Genomic DNA, 23,775 nt, shown 5'->3' on the forward strand with positions numbered 1-23,775 from the left:
AAAGCCCTTGACCTCAACAACTAGAATAAATCTACTCTATCTGTTGGCTTTTTTCTGAATGCATACTTGAGCAGTAACATAAGAGTGAATGATCTGAGTGCAGAAACCGTGGCATGTCATGTTATATATTGGTAGGGTATGTGAACAACGCATCTAACAGAGGCACAGCAAAATGAAAACACAATTCATGTTTCCAGCGTTTATTTTGTTCACATATTTTAAGAATAAAACAAAGATGACAGGCTTTTCTATTGCATTTCGCAACTCCCGAGTGGCAGAGCTTTCAGTTTTGTCCCCTCTACTTAGGTTCATTACATTCCAAATTAGGTTACTGCTGACTTTCTATTTCAAATGTCAGTTTTCTGAGAATCTCTGTATCTCAGCCAGAAAATGTAACCCAAAATAAAACTGAGCATTTATGATATCATAAATGCACTGAATAACTGGCAAGCAAAATGAAGAGGTTTTTTTTCAGACTTTTTTTTCATCCTTTGAAATATTTGTTTACTTCATTTTTTTCTCCCTCACTTTCCTTTGGTCTGCTTAAAATTACTGAACTTCAAAATGTAACAAGTTTAACTTTGGGAACAAATTCTCTGTAGAACGAATACTTGGACAAATACAAGAAGTTAATGTTGTAGCTTAAAACAGGCAGATGAAAAGTGTCAGCATTGAAGCAGTTCCCTGCTCCATTGTAAAATTATATTTGCAAGAATAAAAATATTATTTTAAAAATAGTCATTCAAATCCCAGACAATGAGAACAGAAGCTCTATGGAGAGGATGAAAAAAACTCAGTATTTTAGGCAGAATAAAAGGAATAGCAAAAAGATAAGAAAGGAATAAAATCTTCGTCCTCATTTGTATTCAGTTGCAAATGGGTGAAAAAAGGAAACAGTCTGAAATCAAACCTTAAGGTACTGTAAATGCAAAATTCCTAGCTTCATAAAATAGAAGGATTAAAAAAAAAAAGCCCTCAAAACTTTTAATTAGGATTCCTAGCTTAAGAAAAGTATCTTTAATGAAAAATAGCCAAATGGTCTTTTGTTCATTGTGTTATTCCTTTTGCGTGCCAATGCACTTGAATGATCTCCTGCACATTTACCATTTGTTTTTCAAGTTTTTTTTTTTGAACCTCAGACTTCAGTTCAACTTTATTGTTTTATTTTTCTTTTTTTCAAAAAAAACCACTGTCACTGAAACGTGGACAACTTCAAAGCTGTTTATTGATAAATAAATAGTCACTCCCAGCTGTAGCTGACTAGTAGCAGTGATACACTGTGTTGTGAATTACTATCAGAGAATTTATGCATACCTCAGGTTGGACATGGTATGCTACCAAGAACATGCAGTATCTGTGTTGGAGCTTGCACAGACTTCACTTCACTGATTTCACTGTCATGTGTGTTAACCCATGTCTCTACAGGCTCCTGACTGACTAGCTATTGTAAGTCATTATTGGAGACCCCTTCCCACTAGCCTGTCAGCAAATAAGCATTTTCTCCCTTTTTTCACAGGTCAGATTTTCTATTTTTAGAAAATAGCTGAGATTATTTTTCTTTTAACTTGCTTGATGATACAGAGGTCTCGTGACCTGGTTTGTAGGGGCAGTACTTGGCACACAGGACTATTCACACACACCCAGGTTGCAGAAGGCATGAATGGAGCATTGGGATCTCATCCAGCTTTCTGACCATAATCAAAAGAGGCTAAACTCCAAAACCTGCTTGCGATCTATTACCTGGTTCTCTGTGATGCCTTTGAGGCAAACAGAATATACACCTAACTTTTGAGAACCAAATCTTGTGTTCATAGTGATATTTTCAGTATACACCACTAATTTGAGTGTAAGATAATTATTTCCAGGTATGATTCTGCTTCTGACCTTAGGATTTGGCATTACTCAAAGGATTGTCAAGCCAAGGGGCAGTGCACTTGCAGCACCACATGTATGGGCTGTGGCATTGCACCTCAGTCTGTTTCAGCCCTAACACAGCCGTCTAAGCTGTGGGAATGTCAGGGCATCATGATTTACTGTGGCCACTTGTAATCATATCTCACAAAAGGAAATGGCAGTGGCCTTTGCATGCTGTTCCCTCACTGAAAATATTCTTGACTTTATTGCATATTGTATATATATTTACAGACATGGATTTATATAGGAGTTAAGATAACAGTTCACAAACTAAGGGTCACAGCTATAATTGCAGTTGCCTCGTGAAATATGGAGTGGAAGCTTGGCCAGGACCCCAGAAGTTGTAATGCATACAGAAGTGTCTGAGAATTGTCAGGTGAAGCCTGGATCACGATCTACTACATCAGACTGCTTAAAATCTTTTTTTCTTCTTTTTTTTCTTTCTTAGAATAAGTGCTGAGACATATATAAATTAAAGACTTATGTTTCTCATTCATTTTTTGAACACTCTTTAGAAGACAGAGAGGGCTGTGCCACTTCCAGGCTGAAAGCACTGCTCTGCTTTCCTGTCAAGAAAGACCAAGAGAGCTGGGGCTGTCTAACCTGGAGAAGATGAGGCTCAATGGGCATCTCATCGATGTATAGAAATACCTGAAGGGAGGATGCAAAGAAGATGAAGCCAAGCTCCAGGAGAAGATGCAGTGGGCACAAACTGGAACACAGGAGGCTCCTTCTGAACAGCAAAAATGGACTTCTATGCTGTGCTCGTGATGGAGCACTGATGCAGGTTGCCCAGAGACACTGAGGAGGTTCCTCTTGGGGATGTTCAGAAGCCATCTGGATCTGGCACTGAATGGCCCTGCTTGAGCTGGGGGGGAATGGACCAGATGACCTCCAGAGATCCCTTCCAACTTCAACCATTCTATGATTATTTCCAGTGTCACATCGATTGTTTGTAAGAAGTCCACATTTGGCTACATAGTGAGAAATACAACATCTCTAGTCAATAGGAACCTCTAGGCTCAATTTCAGTATTGCCTGTAAAAGTTGGGCTAGAAGGGCTGAAACATCGAATCTGTGGCCATGTCAGATAACATGGCAGGTAAACACGAACTAGAGAGCTTATTTCCCAATGCAGTAAATTTTCAATACATGTAGGTGGTTCATCTGGAGAAGTACTGTGTCATCGATTCAGGGTTGCATTGGCTTCTTGGAGGAACATTCCTACCTAAGAGCATTTACACAGTTTCTAGGATCAGACTTAGTGAAGACAGAGAGTTACACTAAATGAGTTCAGTGTGTTCATGATATAGTTGATCTGTGACAGAGGCAGGCTGTTTCAAGTGGGCCATGATCACTACCTTTGAGATCAATGACTCAATGATTATTATTATTATTCAGAGGCATTTTGCACACCTTATCCCAGGTAATTGCAAACTCTTGGTTATTGCAGTATCTGATCGTTTGATTATAATTATCCATCATGGAAGCAAAAAAAAAAAAAAAGAGAGAAAAAAAAGTATCTGATTTTACAAATACGGATGTAGGGCACAAGGATGACCTTATTTGCCACACATCACAGACTGTGCAAGGAAAGAAACTGAGTATTCATCTCTAAGACATCCAGAAGCTTTCTACCTGCTGGACACTCCTCTCTTAAATTTAGAGGCTAGAGGAAGGCTGTAAGCCAGCCTGCTATTAAAGGAGCATTTTCTGAGGCAAAGGTCAAAGTAACACAGCACTGGTAAGATGCTAGCTATGTAATGGATTCTAGGGCTGGAGCTGAAAGGGGAAAAATAAAAAAGCACTAATACTGCTGCTGTACATGTGGTACGCAGCTGTACTACACATCATCAGATGAGTAGTCTTCCTTAACACACAGCACATCTGACTATCTGGAATGGAACCCAAACAAGTAAAACCTGGTGTTGAAAACCAGGAAAGGTCCTCACGATCTCCACTGCTGTCAGTGAGAATTCATACTATAATGATCAAAAACTACATGAAGGTAAATACTGCTGTAACTTGTTTAAATTGCAGGCCTGGAAAAACATACTTAAGACATCTGGGATCAATTTCTATTTTGAAATTCTGTTCATACATAAGGAGGGCTTGTAACGAACTGAAAGACAAGATAGTCTTGAAATACAAAAACTAGAATGAAAGCATTTAAATAATTGCTTTATATGCATGGCACACTCACTTCAATTTCACATCTCGCTTTTGGCGAATAGGACTTGCATGGTTTCCTCTAATATATTACATGTAGCTAAGCAACTATATCTGTTGTATCTGGGGAAAAATAAAATAGAGTATGGGTCACTGATCTATGCTAGACTTTTTCTGCTTCCTGGAGCTATCCAGCTAAGGTTCTTTGCAACCCATATGTGGATCCTCCATACATATCAATACATATCAATCCCCTGTCTTCAAACTTGTGCTACATACCTGCTCAGACTTGCCAAGCCATCAAAGTCAGGACTGTAGCTATATCTTAATTAAGGTAAGATGCTTATGCCACTCATTCACGTGGTCTCAGCTAGTATCTGAACTAGTGATTAATAGTCAAGAACTCAAGAGTTGCAAATTCCTCTTGAGGCTTTAAATTACGTGTTCAAAAAAGAGAATTCTGGCATTTCTTTTTTAAACCCATGGTATGTATACCCTATCATGTCATACAACTTCTCAGTACTGAAATCTGAATGGACAGATCTTGAGCTGACATAAATTGGTACAGCTGTATGGACTGCAAAGGCTGCATAATTAATTGACACCAGCTGAAGTTTTGGCTCAAAAATGTGCAGAAGCATATATACATATATATATATATACATATATCTATTTATAAATATATCAAAGCTCATCTTTAGGGCTTTTATCAGACATCATAGGGGCTGAACATTTGTTTTTGAATCCTTCACTGAGTATATAATTTAAGAATGTAAACACATACCATTCAAATTCATCAGAAGCACATCTCCATCATACACAAATGTCCTGAATCTGCTTGTCAGGATCTGTGAAATCCTCCATTCGAAGGTCAGAAAGGATTCTGCAATAAACTGCTTTGCCTTTTAGAGGTATGGATGAAGACTGTAGACGCTTAGAATCAAGAACAGTCTCATTCTTTCATTGTGAGGCTTATCTTCACCTGAAAGCAAAACTCATTTTAAGGTACTGCTACTTCATCAGAGACCAAGTGGTTAGAAATATCAAGGAAACACTGCTCACCACAGAGGACATTGCTGAGAAGAGTTCTTTGCAGCATCACTCCACAGCCTTACTACCGTTCCATTGTAAGGTGGCAGCCCAGAAGGCCTCCTCTATTCTTGGCTGCATCTAAAGAGGGGTAGCCACGAGGGTGATGGAGGTGAATGCCCCCCTCTATCCTGCCCTTGTGAGGCCCCAGCTGGAATACTGTATCCAGGCCTAGGGCTCCCAGCACAGGAAAAGCACAGAGCTATTGGACTGGGTCCAGAGAAGGCCATGAAAATGATCAGAGGGCTGGAGCACCTCAGCTATGAAGAAAGGCTGAAGGAGCTGAACTTGTTCAGTCTGGAGAAGAGAAAGCTCCAAGAACTGCAGCCTTCCAGTTCTTAAAGAGAACTTAAAGATGGGGGGAGAATGACTTTTTACATGGTCTGATAGTGACAGCACAAGTGGAAAGTGTTTCAAACTAAAAGAGAGGTGATTTAGGTTAGATGTTTGGAAGAAGCTCTTTACTCTGGGCACTGGCACAGGTTGCCCAGAGAAACTGTGGATGCTCCATTGCTGGTGCTGTTCAAGGCCAGTTTGAATGGGGCTCTGGGCAGCCTGATCTGGTGGGTGGCAACCCTGTCCATGTCAGCGAGTTGGAACTGGATGAGTTTCAAGGTTGCTTGCAACCCAAGCCATTTTGTGGTTCTATGATTCTGTGATTCCATTTCTTACAAAAAATGAGCTTTGTTCAGTGCAGCAATTTTTGCAGACACCCAAGATGAAGAGGACTCTGGCAGCAGCTCCCTAATAAAGCATTTCTGCAAAACTGAGCTAGTGTTGCTCTTGTGTCTTTTTAAGGTCTTTTTAACGTTACTGCATTGCTTTTACTTCAATGCTGCCTGTGCATGATAGACACGGTATGGCTGGGTGCCAAGCTACTTGGAAAAGAGCCTTTTATAATGAATAATAAAACAAACTTCATGCAGTAGAGAATGATGGTGTGAAGTAGGTGTCAGCATAAGTATGGTACATATATTGTTTGTAGGCTGAAAGGTTCAGTATAAGTGCAAATGCTCAGGCTCTCTGAGGTTAACTGAGGTCTGCAACTGCTACGATATCAGAGAACCATGGAATGTTTTGGGTTGGAAGGGACCTTAAAGATCATCTGGTTCCATCCTGAGTTGAATGCAGCACTCCAGTGAGGTCTCTTGAAAGAAGAGGTGAGGGGAAGAACCATCTCCCCAACCTGCTGGCCTTGCTTCTTTTTACAGGTGATACCAGTAATGTTTTGGGTTTCCCTGGGCACTGTGCTTCGCTGCCCTCAGACAGCAGGGGATGAAATAACGTCTTCAGGAGCGAGAAGGGCTGTGCACTCAGGTCTCATCTTGACACGAGACAGAGGGCTAAAGTGCCTGTTATACAAAAATAACATTCCTACGGTCTGAATTGATAAATATTATAGTTAGTGATTAAAGGAAGCAGTGCCAGGCACTTCTGGCCAGCAGAACAGGAAGGTGTTTCATTACCTCAGGTTTCAAAGGCCTTGAACGTTTAGCAGTACCAAGGGTTTGCAAAAATGACAAGGAGGAAGCGTTGGTAACAATATCTGACACACATTTACTTCATTCATGAACAAATTAACATTAATTATCCAATTTATAAATGAGCTTTAAGTGGAAGCCCCCTGTCAACTCTCCTCCCACTGCTGCATATTTTTAGGATTGTTTGTTTTTAGTAATAAATTAGAAACATCTGCTTCCGTTGACATACTGGGAAGGAAAGCACGTACAGCAAACTCGCAGGGCGAGCTGCTGGGATGCTGGAGGGGATTGGGTCCCAGAGACTGGGCATGGTCCTGCCCATTTCCAGCTGTAAAGGCTAGGAAAATTAGGCCTTTCCCTGGGTAGAGGAGGCCCATGGCTGCTGCAGGTCTGTGCCTGGCTGGTGTCTGAGGCAGACTGCAGCAGCAGAGAAGGCTTCCAGCAGCGTGTGCTAGACAGATCCTGCCTTTTAAGGGTATCTTGGCAATTCTTCCATGCGAGCAAAACTGTTTCTGCTATGGGATCATCTAGTCTTAATCACAAGGAATCCAGATCTTGTTCCAGAATAATCACAGAGGTCATTCAAGAATAAGCAGTGATGGCACTGATCACATGCAGAGAGCATTGTCTCGCCATCTCCTGTAATGAGGGAAAAGGTGCCAGTTTAGAGGACTAAGATGTTTTACAGCCCTGGCATATCTCCTGAGGGATGACAGAACTTCCAGATCTCTGAGATAGGCTGAAAATGGCCAGGAGGTGCACTGTGTTAAAGCATTTGCACAGGCTTTCACCTCATGCAGGAGGTATGAGAACAGCCCTCCTTGGTGTGTGCCACTATCAGCTGAAGTGAAAAGCTTGGGCAAAATCCTGCCAGATGCAGCAACCCAAATATAACCTAGGCATCCACAGAGCTGCACCCATGATGAACCCAATCCTTTCATCCCCTTATGTGGCCCCTCTGTAGACGCCTGGATCTCACTGCAGAGTTTTACTAGGGCAGCAGAACCAGATGTTTTACACACACTCGTCAGGTTTTTGCTCCAGTTTTTGACAATCAAAACTGTCAATCCACAGCCCTAGACTGCAAGGACAGAGCATGCCTGGGGAAAGGGAGAAACTGTGATGCCAGGAGGTTTCCAATAGACAGCTCCTGCTCCTAAGATACCCTACTTCTCTGCCTGGCTGTCTTTTCCAGATAGATTTGAGGATAATGTGCACTTATCCAAAGTTTCCAAATAACCAATTAAGTCTCTTTCTGTCAGTGCAAGAAACCCCTAGCAGAGTCACTGTATGTTGGCTGTACAGTACAGGTATGATGAACTGGGCACCTCCTGGAGATTTAGAAGGCATCACTGAGTTGTGATGAATGTAAATTCATTTCTATCTGAGAAATGCCAGGCACAGGAATTTTCAATCACAGTTCTGCTTAAAGAAGGCTAGAAAATCACAGCTGAGCTATGTGCGGGGAGCTGCTCTATTCAGTAATACAGAGGAAACTCCATTCTCCTTGAGATACTGAAGGCCACTTGAGGTCTTTTTTCTCAAAAGATGCAGCCTCCAAAAATTCCATGTAAAGCAGTGTAGCCCCACTATAAAATTTAAAAGACGGTGAAATGTAGCTGATACTCTCCTAGAGAAGCCAAAGCCTTACTGCCTGGTGCAATGCTCTTTTACAACACTGAAAGCATCACTCAGCCACTCAAATGGGAAACAGAGACCCTTGAGGGAACCTATTCTCAGAGGGTGAAGGGTGGAGGGAGGGGAGAGGCAGGTGTGATGTCACGTTTCACAGCCAGCTAGAACCACTTTTTGTTGTGCTTTAACTATTTTCCTGTCTGAATGCCCATGATGCACTTTTAAATGCTGCAATGCACTTGGAGGAATTTGGTCTTTGCATGTGTACAGGGAGCATTCTGATATATATTCAAGTAATATTGAAATAAAGTTGAACAGAGTATTCTATTTATTTATTTCCTTTCTTTTCCATTGTGGCTGAGGATAAAAGTGAAAATTTTCTTCCTCTAGGAATAGAATTGCTTTGCAGGAACATAGACCATCCTATTCCCATCCAAAGATCATTACCTCTCTTTGGAACAACTTCTTGCTGCCCCACCTCAAAGCTGGTGCTCAAGACACGCTGGCCACTTTCTAGCAGGAACTCCTGCACTGAATAACAACAATAGCAACTCAGAGAGGCCAAAGCAGCCTGGGTCTTCCTCCCAGCCATTGGGAAATTGGCCAACTGGAAGCTTGAGAGCAACACTACCTTCCCACATTATTTGAATGGGGGTTACAGGGTTTCCCACTTATCACCATGGCTTCAGGAAAGAGTGGATGCCAAAAGGATCTCTTCTCCAGGGCTCTACCAAGGATATGGTAAAGGGGAAATCCCTGGGTGAGTATATGGAGGCATCAGGAAAATTGTAGGACTACAAAAAAGAGAATACAGGTAATATATGGGAGGAAAAGGGTAGAGGAATTGAAGATGTACTGGAGACAAATAAATATGCGTGGAACTGAGAGAGTTTCTAAAGTTGGGCTGTGATCAAAGGCTGTTCTTGTGGTTTAGGGCCAAAAAAGTTCAGGCACTGGCAGATAACCTGCAGAGCATTTCCATGCATAACTGGACCTTGGAAAGTCTCAAAGGAGTCAATTGCTCTGCATAAATGTAGTGTCTGGAATGAACAATGGATGCAGAAAGTGACTTAGGTGTTTCTCTGTTAAGTCCTAAGAGAGATGTTTCTACTGTTCAGTGACAGTGAAAAGAAATTATATGTGAAAAAGGACATGAATCAACAGCCTGGATGTGTCAGGGTGTGGAATTATTCCCTGGGTACACGAAAGCATAACAGAGCAGAGCTGTGCAGGAACATCAGTGCAGGGCTAACGAGACTGGCGTAACATCAAGTTTTTATGGACTGCTGAAAAGGGAAAAGACTTTTGGTCTTCAGTCCTAACAGCAAGAAAGAACAGAAAGCATGTGTCCCATCAGGAGGGAGCTTCTCCCTCCAAGAAAACGGAGAGTTTTCCTGGACCAACACAGAAAAAGTTCTGCTTTTTTTTCCCCCAAAATGTAAAGAAATGGGAGGTCCCACTCAGCAGCTCCCAGATCAGGACCCCTGCATTGGCCTGGTGCCAGTGATGAGGCCCACTGGACAACAGGAAAGAGGTGGGGTGAACAGGCTTGACACACACCTCTTTAGCTCTGCCCTATCTGTCCTTTTTGTTTTCATAGCAGTATCACTCCCTGTTCTTCTGCTCATTTTTTAAACTGCGTTTCAGGTCCTGTTTCCTTATTAATATCCTCTCCACTATGATTTTTGCTGAAAAAAAATATATTTATTGAAAGAATATAAAAAACCTCAGAGAAATAAAACGGAGTGCATTACAATATATACTGAAAAGCTTCTCACTATGGAACTGTTTCCTTCCTTCCCCAGCTTTGACCTCAGACTCTTGCCAGATGTTCCTGTTTATAACAGGGTGTCTGATTTTGAGTTTGGGGTCTCTCCAAAGGGGGAGGGGAGAGCATAAAGCTGAAAGTAGGATGGGTGGCCTGATGGTGTCCAAACACAGCCAAGTATCTCAATTAAATCTTGTTGGAGACTTGGCCTCCACTTCTGTAGGCTGCACTATGCTTGGGGCTGAGAGATGCTACACAGATGGACAAATCCACCAGATAGACTGATCGCAAGCCAATAAATTTAAGCCAGCACAACATATGGACTCTCACATCTATCAGCCTTGGAAAGATTTCTCCCCACAGACTTCTTCCAGGTTTTCCCAAAGTGAAACATCGCAGGCACTGAGACTTTTCCCCTCTTTCTCTCAGATTGTTTCATAACCACACACCTCTCATTGCCAGAAGCATTTTCCCTTTATGTACAGCCTAATCTTTCCCTTTAAATCCAATCCCATTACTATTTGTAGTAAGATCTGGTTTTATACTTAACAGTTCTGCCCTTCCCAAGGCTTACACCTAACAGAACTGTACAGACTATTTAATCTTATGATTCTACCCCTTCTCGCTCAACATTTAGTGAAACTGTAAAACATCTCTGAAGTACTGAGTCAGGTCCTTCACAATAATGCCTAATAATTACTAAGAGCTTTCCAAATCACATCTAGTATCAGGACCAGACACCCAAAACCCTGCTTTTCCAAAATAAAAATTAAACCCTAATATATGAAGAACCTGAACAATTTACTTTAGCGTTGTGAAATCAGACTAATCTGGATTTCTTCTTCAGCTCCAAAGAGAAAGAAACTACTTTACAAATCTGCACCTCTTAATTTAGAGAGTCTATGAGCAGAGATGAAAACATTTTGCTGACTGTTGCAGCCTGATGCCCATCATTAAAATGTAAGTATGCCCAGTAATTATCTCAAATACAGCCTTTATTTTTCCTGTTTGAACACAAAAGACAAGCTTGCTGAGTGTGTAGTGTTTTCTGCCAAGGAATTCACATTGACTACTTTGCTGTCCTTCCAACTAACAAAAAATCCACATCAGCAGTTAAAAGTGGGTTTGACCTTTCTTGTATCTGTGATAAGTAACCTGCAGGAATCAGAAAGTGAGATCTGAGGTTAAGTTTTCTGCATTTTATCATCTGAAGCGTGTCTCTTTGGGAACATGGATTTTATTTCATCATGCAGTGACAGAATATGTAATGTTGCTGTAGCACTGGTGAAAGTACCTTTCCAGCACACATGACATACCTCTGAGTGGACGCACTAGAGAGAATTAAGTGTATATCAACTCCATCACACTGAACAGGACACTCAGTCCCCCTCAGGACACTGTTCCTATGTGGATTTTTGTTCAACCTTCTCACCTTGCATATAAGCATAACAGTGAAATGTGGAGATGACAGTGGAAATGAAATAATATGAATACCAGGTTAAGGAATAATATGAATTCCAGGATAAGGAATAGGCAGCCATGGAGGAAGGGGAATGAATTTCCTTTGACCCGAGCCATATATTCTTTGCCCGTCTGATCTTTGTTGGACGTACCTTCAGTCCTATCTTTCCACAGTTCATAAAGAATGGTGATGCTGGGGTTCCCTTTTGGCACAAAATTTAACTCAGGTGTTCTCAGAGGAAAACAGACTGTCAGAATTTCCTTTTTTTCCAGTGGGCCAGGCATATCAGCTCCTCTGCATCCAATTTTGCTTTTCTACACCATTTCCCCTGCCCTTCCCACTCCACATTTCTCTACTCTTAAATAGATTCCTTAGCTGGAGCATCTGTCCATGGGGACACAGCCGCAGGCTGGGCTGTATGGGAGTTCAGTGGGGCAGCCCTGCATTTCCACACACTCTGAAAGGGAAACTCCACTCCAGTAGCACAGATGAAACTAAGTCAGGGAGAACAGAGAGCAGGGGGTTGCAGGAAGGAGGGTGTTTGTTTCTTTAACTCACTGTGCACTATGTTTGTGTGATTTCTGAAGCATGTTGCTGTTTCTCCATTCACCAGAAGAGCTGGTAATAGCAGATTACCACAGCTTGCAGAGCTCTAAGGACTGTGTAATGCTGTGCTCACACCCATATTTTCCTAAAACTTCAGCAGCCTGAAAATCTTCATCATTTCCTTGAAAGTGAGTGGGTTAGAAAAACTTGTCACCATTGTGAGTATCATGTTTTGGGCAGCTGGCATGCAAGCAAGCGTTGCCTCAGCTTCATCTAAATAATGGTAACCAGAGACCCAGGAGAGAAGAGAGAGCAAGAAACTGCTTATCCACTTACACTCTCACCTACTCAGACCACGGTTGTGTTCAATCACTTACACTCCATTTAACAACACCCACACCCACTCTCTCCACTGTCTGTAGCATATAGCCACAAAACACTGCAAGTAGCAGTGGAAACACAAAAAGTTAAATGACCTTGGGAAGGAAAACTGCATCAGAATAAATGTCCTACCAGAATAACAAATGGATATATTTTTTTGTGAGAGCTTACTAAATTAAAATCGTGAGATTAACTTTGCAAAAGCACAACCCTGAAGCAAAATGATTTATTCGGTATTTACAGATTTTTTTTTGGAAAACAAATTTCTATGAAACCATAGCAACAAAGGTTCAAGTGAATACTTGGAATGATGCTGGAACCATTCATGAAGGAAAAAGCCTATAATCTCTATTTTAGGTTGATGGAATGTAAGATTAAAGCTAAATAGATATAAATATTTCAAAAGATCTTAAAGTTACATCACCCTAAGCCTTGTGAAAGGTAGACATTTATAAAGAACTTTTTACCAGAAAATTGTGTCCTTGATTTAAAAAAAAAATCTGTCTGATAACTTCCGACAGGAAGGTTATGTGCATACATATCAAAGTCTTTCTTTCTTAAAAGATACATAAAGAAATTTAACAGAACTACTGCAATGGATTTTAATGGAATCGTGTATCCCAGCAAAAACCTGCATTTTTTCTGGAAGTTATATTCCCTTCTTTGAAAGGAAGTCAGAATAGGAAAACAGAATCTGTTGCAACTTACCTTTACATTTGAGTAGATGACACCTATTTTTTCCAGGAAAAGCAACACCCTTCTTTTGGGTCGTGCTGTAGGAGCTGTAAATTGAAGCCAACAGGTTATTGTTGGTATTTCCAAATCCGTTAAAGCCAATTTGAATGCCTCGATGACAGATAATGTACTTCACGAAAACTTATTTGAAGCTTGATGCTCTTGTATTGAGCTTTGTAACTGCCTGTCTCAGCTAAATAAGTTCCCACTCCTTTCCTCGGACACTTGCCAACTTTTCTAATTTAAAGCAACTGTCTGCTCGCTATAAAACTCCTGCTGGAAGGAGCTCAATGTATACTGCAGAACAACGACCAAGCGTGTGCTCTGGACTGAAGAGGTGGGACAGATTCCTAGCAGGATGTGGGGCATAGCCTCCCCGAGGTAACGTTATATCATCTTTGGAAAGCATTATCAGCTAAGTTGTCTCCTCAGTAAAGACACAGAAGAGGAAAAAAATCATACTCTTTCTGGCATGTTATCCTCTCAGCGTGGGGTTTGGGAGGAGCAGCATCTGCCTCAAAGTGAAGGAAGAAGCAACAGCCTCAAATGCACCAAGTGCTCAGAGCTGCCAAAGGAGCCTGCTCCCCAAATCCGACAGGAGGCTCCCCATATTTTCAGAGGCAGTAGTCCTCGCTCTGAGGCTCTGGGGACAGGTCCAAGGGCTTTCTCCTGGGCTTCCTCTGCTGCTGCTGCAATACAAGATGCTCCTCTCACAGCAGAGGAACTGAAGTCCTAAATGTGTCCTTTGTGATTTTAGAGACTTTCAAAGAAAGTCACGGGAGCTATTCTATCTTCTGAAACATCATCAAGCTTAAACAGAGGCATGACTTGCAAAGGCTTCCACATAGTGGAGATGACTGTTCTGCTTTGCTCACAGTAAGATAGCGGAGCACATGAAATGTAATTCAAGCAGAAGAACTGTTTGAGCTCATGTGGAAGGAGAATAATTCCTTCTTGTTGTGAGGAATTTATTTCAACCAGCCACAGCTGACCCACATGATGCATGTTTATAAATGAAGTTCCCATTTTGATAATATGAGTTCTCTACAGAATCTTAAAATGCAGGTAAAAATAAGCAAACAAAAAGGCATCAATATCTAGGCCTAAACTATATTACATTGTGATTTTGAAAATTTCAGTCTCTGAGCACCCAAATCCCATGTTAGTACGATAACAAACTTCTGCAGACACTTATGCTGAGTACTGTGTTGAAATGAGGATCCTGAAAACCAACCAAAATACTGAGTACTTCTGGAAATCTGTGCAACAGATCTGTTCATGCTAACATAACAGAAGGGTTACTGTTGTCATTATTAGGTGACTTTTGCTTTGTCAGCCATATTTTCTTGCAAAACTAACATAAGCTAGGATGGGCTCATTAGATTGAATTAGACTGAAATTTTCAAGTGTTTGATGCACCTGAAAGAGGAAATCAATCTCATATGACATAATCAGATAAACTCAAAATGAAACCTGTGAAGTAATATAGATGATCTTGTTCATTCTAATATTCTAATTCACATGACACTGAAATACAAGGGCTGCTACAGAAGTAATGCCTCCTATTTTCTCATGGTAGCCTATGACACCAGAGGCAGATGTTGGTGGTATAGCAATAAAGGTTGAACCTCCCCACCAATGTTCTGTTACATTTTGTTGCCATGCAACAGATGGCAGCAGAGGGGCACTCTGACAAAATGGCTCCTCATGGAACTGTGGATGAAGCAAAGGTATGTCACTGAATTCCTCCAGATGGAAACAACTGCCCCCCTGACATGAATTGATGCTTGCTGAATGTTTATGGAGGCTGAACAGTGGATGTGAGCACAGTGAGGCAGTGGGTGGTGCCCTTCAGCAGCAGTGACCAGCAACAGACACCTCCACTGGCACACATTTTTACAATAGCAACACGCAGGCTCTTGTTAATCTCAGGCAAAAACACAGAGCTAATGGTGGCGACTATGTTGAAAAATAGTGTTTTGTAGTTGAGAATTTGCTCTATCAAATAGTGTTTTGTGATCTGTGTATCTGTTGTGGATTTCATGGAAATAAATAGGAGGCATTAGCTTTGTAGCAACCTATGTATTAAATATTAAATATTTTTTACATAGAATTAAAAACAGGATCCTGTGCGTTCAATCAATACAGACAAAATATTGCTGCCTATGATGAGAGTAAGGATTTCAGGAAAGCCAATTCTCTTTCAATGGAGTAAAATTAATGATCTGCTGGTGAACTTAGTTGCAGATGAAAGTGTAGTGAAATACTAATACTGTCCTTATCATATCACTTTAATGTATTGTAGAAGCTCAATGGTTTTGGTGTCTTAATTTTCATTTTGTGAGCAGGAATTATTTATATCCTTTTAGGAACAGGCAATGCTGTAAACTTGTATTGGTTTGCTTACAGAAATTACCTTGAATTTTTTAAGATCACTCAGAGAACATAGCCCTCATTCTCATGTTTGCTTCTTTCTGCACCAGTCTAGGAAAGCATGAGCTGCTGCATCTTACTCCTATTCATTTCTTGGGACAGCAGAGGATATCACCCCTGTCAAATAGGAAAAAAAACAACACAAAAATGTTTATTAGTGGCTTAGAGAAGACTGGCAGGAATTTATATTGGATTTATCTGGATTTATCTTCTTGTCTTGCTGCTGAATACAAGTTTTCATATGGTCATATACATGCGAACATCTATTGCATAACAGTTTGCTGTGTCTTGAATACAAAAAAATAGAAATTCATGTAATAGATGCATGAGAGAAAATGTGCTCCAAGGAACATAGTCATCAGATCCTTGACAAATTGTCATTTTTTATCCTCTCATGAGAAAAGCAGCTGGTTTATTTTAATTCTTTCTCTGACCAAAGTATTTTAAGATTCAGCAGGTTCTAATAAGTATCAAGGACATTTCCAACACATGTATCTGAGCCAGGAATCAAACAAAACCTTTCTCTTGCAGTGAACCACTAGGCAGTAGATTTGCTGGCAGGAAGGAATACAACTTTGAGGCATTAAAAAATGAAGTATCCTTTGATGCTGGGATTTAGGATTTTCCTCTGTTATGGATGAATGCATTTACATCCAGATAACATCCAATTCAATTGTCACAATGCTAATGTAACCGCTCAGTACTCATCTTGGTACTGAGAGAAGGAGAAGGTTTTTATACAGCACTGTGCATTCTACGAAGTCACAGAGCTGCTAACAGCCAGAAGCCTTATTCTCTGAAGATGAACTTCATTCAGGTAAACAGAAATATGCCACTGTCCAGTGCCCTACGTGAAAATCAAATGTTACAAGAAAATACTACGCCAAAACACACAAAAGTTTTTTGCTTTGTTTTTAAGGGGTGCTGCTTTCATAACCCACAGCTGGTGCATCCACCTGGAGAAAGTCCAACAAGTGAATGGCTGCAGGATGGGATATGATCATGAGGAACAGCACAGTTCTGGCAGCTGCTAGGGCCACACATTTCAGGGAAGCACCTAGGTACCAATGGATTAACTCCACATATGTATTTTTGTATCTGTATGGAATGCAAACTGCAACTCCAACAGAACTTGAAATTTTTCAAATGAGTATAATTTATTCTAAGCCAAAATTTGCTAGAAAACTTAGTCTAATGCTCATTTACCCAATGAGATTACCTGAAGACCTGAAGACTGAAATCAGCTCAGCTCTGCACCTCCATTCAATCATTAGTCACCAACGTAAAGCTAACAAGCAGGATTTAAATCTTATCTGCTTGGTGCAGCTTGGAACAGCAGTGCTATATGTACTGTTCTGAAATGGAGTGCTATTTGTTGCAAGTGGTGCAGCACATTGCTTTTCTCACCTTCCAGTGAATCAGATCAACCCAGTGGTAAGGCTTGGAGTCTTACTAGGATACAGCATTGCAGCTCCATCTCCTCTACTATTTATCAGTAATTACAAGGTAGTTGGACTCCCACTTCACCTACATACTTCTCCACATGATGAAGAAGGCTTTTCTCCTGCTATTTTTCCCTCTCTTTTTCTTCATTGGCAAACTTTTCCATCAGGAGTCTTATAGACCAGAGCACAGAATTGCAGAAATGTACTGATATCTTAAGCCACTGCTGGGAATTCAATGAGAATAGGAAAGGCTTCTGTAATGCATAGTGTGTTGTAAACTAACATCAGCAAACAGCAATGCTTTATCTAAATAGTCCATCTATCTCATTTTTTTTCTCCAGTAATCTGTTTTCTCAAAGCACAGAGAGTGACCATTATTCCAAATGCAGAACTAAACAAACAGCAGAAATAACACTTCTGTACTACAGAACTATCTGGTTTCAGTTATTAAAACTTTCTCTCTTCTGCTTATTATTTTTCTTTTATTTATCTTAATGCATTTCATTATGTTGTACTGCAGACCAATAGTTCTCCAAACTCTAGACATTTATGTTACTCAGAAAATGGCATGTTCGTATCACTGGGCACAGTTGTCTATGGTGGAAAGGGAAATAAAGTCCATATCTGTCAGTTCACATCCCTTTCAGAACAAGGTTATTGTCTTTGCTTCATAGCTGTGTATACAGTTGTACCCTCCAGAGGCATCTCAGCTTCCTCTCCAAGAGGCCTCAGCTTATCTCTCCTTTATTTTGGAAGATAAAGAGGAAATAGGCCACCAGTTTATCTTCTACTCATATTAGCTAGATGGAATGAAAACATGCTTGGTATTCAAGACAGTGTAATAGGAATAGCTTATATTTATTTTTCTTCTGCCAAGTGCAAGCCCAGAAGCAATGAAAGATAAGCCTGAAAGTAACAGATTCATTTAAAATTAGCCCACACAGTGATTTGAGAGTACTGAGAAACAAAACAGTTCCTCTGAGCACCATTAACAGCTCTCTCTAATACAAACAAGAAGTTTGTACCTGCAGGAAAGCCAACTCTGCTGGGCCTGTAGCATTAGTGCTTTGGTATCTCCACCGTTATCCTCTCTGCTCATGATACCATTGTCAGTGCCCTACAAATATGGGTGAAGTACCAGCCCCACTGCTGTTCCTCCAACACATTAAACCCTGGCTTTAACATTTCTACAGAAATGTTGGCCCACTGGTATTGGAGATCATGAACAAAGACAGTGAGGACAGCTGTACTGAAGAACTTAGCAACCTTTGGCTTTATTCTTTTTATTGCCTAGGACGAAAGGGTACATTAGTGAGGTTGTTTCTACAAGCTCCTCATTCAAAACCCCCATGAAGAAGAATGCTACATACACACACAAAGGACAACAACTTTTCACTGCATGCACACACCAGTCTTAATTTATATGACACAAATCTATTCAACCTCACATATGCAAACTACTTATTTTTCCTATCTTCTCTTTCAACCAGACAGGATAGGAAAAGACTTTTATCCTATTCCACGCTCCAAAGGACTATACATGTAGCACTTCAAGTCATACAGAAAACATCAGCTTGAACTACTTTCAAGTTTCCTTATTTTGTTTGTTCAAAGAGAAAGTTATTCAATTTATTATGCTTCATTTATCTGAAGCAGCCTGCAATGTGCTAGCTGAGTGCTTTGACCTTTTGCATATTCTGTAGCTGATCGGCTTGGCCATCCATCTTCTCCACTTGTTGAAACCCTCACTTAGCAAAGAAAGGCCAACAGCCAAGCCTGTGTGAAAAATGTGATGCAAAAGGAATCAATTAGGAGCAGGGTATATTTCATTGTATTTCCCATAGTATATTAGACATTGAAGATTATGTAGAATCTGAAAAAGTGCCTAAGGTGCCTGAACTTCATGGCTGATGACAAATTATGACTATATTACAGTTTTTGAAAAATCTTTTTGGGAAGAAAAGAATCTTATGAAATCTCTGGTAGAAAGCAGTCAACATTTCTATTTCCCACAGTGATCTAAGCTCTTCTAGTTAATCTAGTTCATTTCTGACTACATTGGCAACTTCTCTCATTTAACATAGCTAAGACCAAACTCTGTAATTTCCTTGGTGAGCCATGTCTAATCCAGACTATTTCTTTTGACAATTCCATCCTCATCTTTGTCTAGTAATGTGAGAAGGGGAAAAAATAATATAAAGCAAATCAAATTCCCATTTGTTCATTTGGCCCTTGAAATCACAACTTCTCCTCTGCAGAATGACAAAGTTTTAACAGAGGGATAGGGGCTGTCCTGTTGGCAGAGGAGCACATAGGCTGGTGGCCAAGTAACCTTCCGAACAGCAGGAGGTCTGGACTTGAACTTCCTCAGGCTCCGGGTAATGCTAAACCTGCATATAAAACTTGCCTGGGCAAATGTTATTTGTAGAACATTACCACTTGGATGTGGAGAGCTGCATCTGCACTAATCATGTTTTACGAGGAGTAGGCTCTTCAGACTAAAGGAAATGCAGAGAAACATCACAAACCTCTCAAAACTGTTGTTTGTGAAAGAGTTTCAAGTAATACCAAGCTTGAGGATAGGTAAAAAACTCACTGTGAAAGAAATTCAAACGCAGAAGAAGTGAATTTTGAACTGCGCGTACATGACAACTTGTGCTGAATATTTGCCAGAAATAATGGCATTTGAATGGCTCATAGTCCAGTTACCTGGTCTCAAATCTTACAATTATGTTCTAGCCATTATTCCCTACAGTCAAAGAGAATTAGGTAAGAAAAGACTGTTTACCTCAGACAAGGATAGGAATCGTTCTGAATTCACGCAGTGCATAACCAGGAGGGCAAAAACATAAAAAATATAGATTTGCTTCATCTGATGGAAGTGTTTTCTGTGAACAGAGTAGCTGAAAATGTCCTCTTCCCTGAAAAAGGGAAGTTGTTCTACACAATTCAGAAAGTGTCCCTTCTTCCAACCCACCCCATGTGGCCCTTGATCAGTGTGTTTCTTGGGCAGAAAGGGCAGCAGCAGAGTACAGCTCTGTGTTCATGCAATGAGACAGCCAGACAGTCTTTAGAGCTATTTTCGTAATGCAGTAAATATCAGCCTTGCACATTAGGCACCCTGTGGTTCTCCCTGACTGCAAATACAGCTTGCTTGGATTTGAAGAGAGCATTATCTGACATCCTCCTGCAAATGATTCAAGGGTTACTCCAAGATAAAATGGCAACTGCTCAAGAAAACCAAAGGCTATATATGAAACACAAGCATGTATATTCATTTCTGCTGTTCCTTCTCCATCTCTCTGATAGGCTGACTTTCCAGCTGCTGAGCTGCTATCAGAGGGTGCCATTTCTTCTTTTAAATGGAAAGAGGATTCTTTTAATTGTTAATTGATACCACCCCCCAGAGCTAAGGGTGGATGAAGCACGATTGATTACAGATGGCACCGTTATACAGCAGTGGAACAGGATGTGATGTGCATTAGCAGCAGAATACCTAACTACAAGGGCTCAGCATCAAAAACAATCAATTCAGTTCAGTCTCTTTGGAAAGTCTGGAAAGATCCATGCCATTAAATTTCTGTTCAAAAAACTTTATTGTCTATGGATGCTTTTCCAAGTGAGTAGGCTGTTGGCTATACACATTTCCTGACCTGTACAAGTTCCCTCACATTAATGGTAACAAAATATAGCTGACAACTTTCTGAAATGAAACATCTGAATCAAAACAAACAAATGTATCACTGCTGTCACAATTAGCCTGACTACTTATAACTACAGAGGTAGCATAACAGCATTGATCAGCACGAGTAATTTATCTTAAAAAGTTGGAGCATATATTTTCATTAGTAGAGAGGCCTTTCTTTCACTTGTTCATACATGCATCAAAAAGGACAGAAGTTGAAATTAGGGATGTAAAATGAGACATGCCTGGAGGAACAGCCAAATGCACGAGCTTATCTCTTACCGCAAAGCACAGGAGTGGCACAGACACCCCAGCTCATGGTCCTTCGAGTGAGCAGGAACAGCTGAAGGCTCTAATTAATTGCAGTTTTTCAGTGGAGTGCCTCGAGCAGAAAAGTACTGTTTCCACAGTATTGTGAGTCTTAGCATCTCTTTCTGCAGGAGAGATAGAGGCTGCCCAGCCTGGCTCTGGCCGGGACATTGCACCCACAAGAGAAAGGGCTTGAAAACCCTGCTCCTTCCTAGTCCACTGCTCCTATAACGAAGCTTGGAGCATGCCTGCTGTCCACAGGTGGACTTAATCCAAGGTCTCAAATAGGGTTAAGGACAAGAGAGGCACAATGCAGACCGAACTGCTGTAATGGTCTCTGGGCCATTACAAAAAGTTTTGCTAGCAAAATACAGCAAACATACAGCTTTCCCCAGGCTTCAGGGGCCCAAGCAGGATTTCCATCAATCCTAGGGCTTTTGTTTCTCCAAGTAGGCCTGGGGCTCCCTTGGGCTTTTGTGCTGGGATGTGGAAGGAACAGTGGAACTGGGGTAGGAGGCAGGTTTCCATGCAGGCTTCCCAGCAGTCCTGCTCAGGCTTCACTGCTTGGAAATGAAGGTACAACGTAACAGGAACAACAGCAAAGAATTTGGAAAAGCAGAAAGCAGTAGTTGGAGTGGTAACAAACCCTGGAAAGCTGCAAAGACCATCTCTGTTGCAATCCTGGCCATTGCTGAGATATTCAGCTAGCTTACTGCAGCAGGGATGGGAAAGTACAGTCTTAGATGAAAAGACGTGTGGATGTGGAAGTCTAAACAGGAAAAATACAGCCTTATGTATGCTTATTTTATGTCCATTTTTTTGCATTGTGTGTTTCCTAACCAACTGCTTATTCACTTCATCTACAGTGAATAAACAGACAGCACTCTGGAATCGGTTTTTAATTGCAAAGTTATTTCATTTAATGATGAGGATTTTTTTTCTTTCTGTCCCATGTGACCCGCTTTCTATAGGGCTTCTATTTTAAAAATTTCTAAGTATCTTTCTCTTCTGGTTCCAGAATTTCCCTGTTCTCCACCCCTTATATTTCTTGGACAGTACAACTCCACAGTAACTAATTGCTCTGTGAATATTTATCCTTGCATATACCAGGGAGACCGCTCATTTCTGTACTGCTGTTTTTCAGAATTTCTTGAAGCTTCCCGAGTGACTGCAGCCAAACAGCCCAAGAGTAATAGTGCTGCAAGTCAGAAGTTACATCATTAGAAATTGCTAAGAAATAATAATTGCACTAATGTCTCTTTGTGCCTCTTTGCAGCATATAAGAGGGCTCATTAAAGGTTCCTTACTGGGGCAGAAGTACCTGAGTGGGCTCACATGTATGAAGCTCATCTTTGAGAGACAAAATTGGTTCCCAAATGGCCCCGGAACGTAGACAGCATGGCCATGGCTCTAATTGTAGCTCTTTAGACACTGTCTCTTCATCTAAAAGCCTGTCCTTAGTGTGAGGATGGACTAGCTGGAAAATTGACCCACTTTTAAGGGGTATCTTTGCTATTTTTAAGCAGGTATTTCTCTCTGCTTTCCAAATCTCTTTTAAAGAGACTTCAAAGTCGCTTCTCCCAAGAATCTCTCAGAGAGCATCTGTGGGTTAAATCTCTGAAAATGTGAAACTCGAGGGTGTCCCTTGGGCCCTGTCCTGCTGGAGGTGTGCGGGCCTTTCAAAAGTTCCAAGTGTGGCCTTACCTTCAGCACTGGATGCATCCCAATATAAGGGCATAAAGCTGTTAGAGAGTGTCCAAAGGAGGCCTACAGAGATGGGGAAGGGTCTAGCGGATGCACGAGCAGTGTCTGAAGTCCCTTGGTTCATGCAGCCCAGAGCAGAGGAGCTGAGGGGAGGCGTCATGGCGGCTGCAGCTCCCAACAGGGAGCGGAGGGGCAGCGCTGAGCTCTGTTCCGTGTGACAGCGACAGGCCCGAGGGAACGGCACGGAGCTGTCAGGGCATGGGCGGGCTGTGGCATAAAAGTGGCACTGTGTGCGTGAGAATGAGGAATCCACTCTCCCCTACAGCATCAGGCCTGCAGCCCAGAGACCTGCGTGTCCGGACTCAGCTGTGGGCTGACGGGGCTCTGGGTGCCCCTGGAGGTGAGGCGGGAAGCACCCCGTGCCCGGCAGGCCAGGCTAGCTCTTTTTCTGCCTAGTATTGCCCTCTGCTGGCACTTTTGAGAACACCATCAACATTGTAGTTACTGCCAAGGCCATTTAGCCGCCCGTTTTCCCCTTACATCAATATTCGACTGCACTGCCAGCTTGTGGAACCCCAGGCTGGAGACGATAAAACATATTTTCTGTTCCTACCAACATTTAAAAACTCCTTCTTTATCATTGCGGCTTTTAAACTGGTGTTTCAATAGCTTAATAAGTTCTGGGTGGAAACTCCTGCAGCCAAGCTGCCTTCTGCTAACTCTTGATATATCCTTGTTTTTGAGTACACTTTAATACAATCCTTAAAGGATATTCCCTCACCCTGTGTACAAGCTGAGTTATTAGCAGTTGGTTTCTATTCCAAACAATTTCTGAAAGAACTTTTCTGAAGTCTGAAGGTAATAATGAACTGGTTGCTCCAATACATTGATGAAGATGGATGGGGCTGATCTGCCTTACAAGAAGCAGAGAATTACATTCTCATGGCATAACTTCTGTACACTGGAGAGGACCAAAACTAGGAATGCACCATGGAAACACCTACGCATCTTTTTTCTAG

At 41.3% G+C, this 23,775-nt stretch overlaps 1 protein-coding gene across 1 annotated transcript in view; it reads right to left on the bottom strand.

Annotated features, from left to right (window-relative positions):
• C1QTNF7 (C1q and TNF related 7) overlaps positions 1-14,796 on the bottom strand; it is a 47,473-nt gene extending 32,677 nt beyond the window's left edge. Inside the window, 2 exon segments of the mRNA XM_031553188.1 lie at positions 13,154-13,227; positions 14,654-14,796. The gene's annotated coding sequence lies outside the window, so the exon portion shown is untranslated.
• Positions 14,797-23,775: the final 8,979 nt, after the last annotated feature.

Source organism: Meleagris gallopavo, chromosome 4 (genome assembly GCF_000146605.3).
Source record: "Meleagris gallopavo isolate NT-WF06-2002-E0010 breed Aviagen turkey brand Nicholas breeding stock chromosome 4, Turkey_5.1, whole genome shotgun sequence".
NCBI classification, from domain to species: domain Eukaryota; kingdom Metazoa; phylum Chordata; class Aves; order Galliformes; family Phasianidae; genus Meleagris; species Meleagris gallopavo.